General features: G+C 42.6%; 1 protein-coding gene across 1 annotated transcript in view; it reads left to right on the top strand.

Moving 5' to 3' along the window:
* Positions 1–1,944: 1,944 nt before the first annotated feature.
* Positions 1,945–2,984, top strand: part of wdr31 (WD repeat domain 31) — an 8,229-nt gene continuing 7,189 nt past the window's right edge. The window contains exon 1 of the mRNA XM_035659275.1: positions 1,945–2,353. The gene's annotated coding sequence lies outside the window, so the exon portion shown is untranslated. The remainder of the gene's footprint in view (positions 2,354–2,984) is intronic.

The following is a 2,984-nucleotide window of genomic DNA, read 5'->3' on the forward strand; positions in this document are numbered from 1 at the left end:
GGCCTGCCTGAAAATTGCTTTGTTTTTGGTGGGTCACATGCTGTGTTCCACCTGTAATACTGACTCAAATACAAATCATTTCTCTGCATGGCTCTGCTTTGCGTCTAGCTACACTACACTAACATCAACTTCATTTGGGAACATAAGTCAAATTAGCAAATGGGCATTTGCAGGGCAAAGTTCAAGACTTTTTAACTGCACCATAAAAGATATACTACAGCATACTTGCAGCAGTGTGTGACTTAAAGCTTTACATTAGTCCTTGTGGCTGTGTGAACGAAGCGACTAGATCTTGCAACATCAAGTTAACAAACAGGGATTATAGTTAAGTGAGAGCATTTGTCTTCATGAGCTGCTTACTTCACTCAAGACAAGTGACAGAAGCACATTATACCAGGGAATCTGCAACATTTTATTACAATGGACCCTTCAGCAGACAAACCTTCGGCCATGTACTCCACTGTATGTACAAAGAAAATAGTTACAGTGAAACATGTAGCTGGAATAGCCATTCATGCTTTGTTTGTAATACAATTTTAGAATTATTATCAACCATACCTTGCCGTAAAATGCCTGACAAAACTAATTTGAAAGTTTAACTCATACTCACTTAAACCATTTGCTGCAAACAAAGTTAGAATTGAGGTCATCTCACATAGGTATTGAGCAGTGTTGATTGTAACCTAACTAAGTGGCCTATTTAGACCGTTTAAATGGGGACAGTGACTCAGTGCTTAATTGCATGTAATGCATTTGTTTAAGTCCAGCTCTTATCTTTTCTGACTTTATCTACCAAACAGGCAAAAATCTGAGCAACAGTCAAGCACATGAAAACATGAGACGTAAAGAACAATTGTAAATGCTTCTAGTAGAATTAATGTTAGCTGTCCAGGGACCTGTCTGATTCGTCCCAGATTTCCACCATGGGAAGCCATTTCAACCTGTGCCTGTAATGAAGGTCAACCAACCAGCTCTCTAGAGGGACACCCAGCCACAGGTCAGTAACATTTTAACTTGTCATGTGTTGTTTAAAGTCGAGATTCCCCATTAAACAAATGCATCATGGGGTTGGCTGACAACCATTATCCTAATTTGGTTTATACCAACTAGAAAACCATGCAAATTTGTAACGTTATAATATTTTATCGGTTGAGCTTCAAATGTATTATGCACACAGTGCATAATCTTTACTTTACTTAGGACTTTCTTGCATCCCGATACAAAATTAAACTGTGTGACAATAGAAGCAAGAACACTGAGACACTGATGATATCTGCAAAGAAAGGTTTGAGCTTTTGGTTGTTGGTTCTTCTCCAAACAATATTATGGCTTTCATAGATTTATTAGATTAGTACATTTACAATGATCAGAATAACAAGGTATACAATAGATGTCAGATCAGGCTGGGCATATGCAATATACTGTATATGCAGATAGTGCAGCCAATGCATAGTGTCCAGAAGGGTGTACACAAGGCTGGATAACCAATTATGCAAAGCAGACCCCAGACCCTCAGGAGTCCCAAACACCCAAAATTACTGCGTGACAGTTGCTAGTTGTTGCACAATATCAGCTGATGATAATAAGGGGCCTTAAAGTAAGCACTGCTTTATTCGGCTACCTGGTCTTCAGGCCCTGTTTTAAAAAAAGGTCCCAGCTGATTGTGCTCCTGTGGTGCATATTTATGAATGTATTATTATTACGTAATACTGGAGACATTGCACAGTGAATGAGAGGAAGTTAATAGGAGGGGAGCTCGGCAGCTCAATTTTTGACAGGTTATTTCAGCAACGTATGTAAGCGTCCACTACCTCATCAAAAAGCTTTTTCACTTCACTAATTTAATCTAAAAATGAGTATTCTATATATAATATAATAATAGTCATTCATAGTGGACACATGACCAGGAAAAATGTGCACATTAATAGAAACGTACACGCCCAGAAATGCAACAATAAATCGTCAAGAGCACGTCAGACTTTTATTTTGTAAGGGAAGAAGCCTTTTACTTTGTTACTTCCTGTCCCCTGTCACATGACCTCGCCCTCGCCTAGATACGAGAAAGCGTCGCTTCATGGTCGCTACGGAGAGAGGGATGGGTCCGTGTAGTTAAAACACACTTCTGTGGACTTTCCCACGCACTTAGGACAACTTACTACGATGGCAGTCCGCGGGAAACGCTTCTCGGTCGTTTCGACAACGACTCTACAAAGTTTGACCGGTTGTATATCCACGTTTCGGCGCTACTAGTGCATTGATCTATCTTGGCATGACAGATAAAGATTAGTGAGCATGCTAGCGAGCTAGCCACACTGCCCCAGCATCACACATCGACCACACCTGCCAGTGACAGGTAAGAAATCTTCCTTCACATGCCTCCAGTACCCCGAGTCGTGGCTCATTTTCCACCATTGGTAGCTACGGTTAAAAGACCTCGGTGTTGTTGCGTAATGAGTGGCTGCACAGTTCATAGCAGGTGTTTTCGAGCGACTAATTCCTTGTGACAGTAATGATGCGGCTCTAATAGGATTTGAGCCCGCTCCTTCCTGTCGATTGTTTGAGGAGTACGCAGGGATAACGAGGGAGGAGGTTAGTTGTGTGTGTGTGTGTCTCTGTGTGTGTGTGTGTGTGTGTGTGTGTCTCTGTGTGTGTGTGTGTGTGTGTGTGTGTGTGTGTGTGTGTGTGTGTGGCTCTGTGTTGTGTGTGGCCTGTGGTGGCCTGTGTGTGGCTGCTGTGTTGTGTGTGGCTCCTGTGTTGTTGTGATGTGTGTGTGTGGGGCTCTGTGTTGTGTGCTATGGCTGTGTGTGGCTGTGTGTGGCTGCTGTGTGGTGCTGTGTGTCGTGTGGTGGCTCTGTGTGTGTGTGTGTGCTGGCTCTGTGTGTGTGCTGTGTGGGCTCTCCTCTCTCTTTGTGTGCTGTCGTGTAGTGTGTGTGACCTTTGATGGACTGGTTGTCTTTACCTTAACTGCAACGAATATTCTTCAG

Source organism: Morone saxatilis, unplaced genomic scaffold, assembly GCF_004916995.1.
Source record: "Morone saxatilis isolate NCDOM2014 unplaced genomic scaffold, NCSU_SB_2.0 Contig16, whole genome shotgun sequence".
Taxonomy (NCBI): domain Eukaryota; kingdom Metazoa; phylum Chordata; class Actinopteri; family Moronidae; genus Morone; species Morone saxatilis.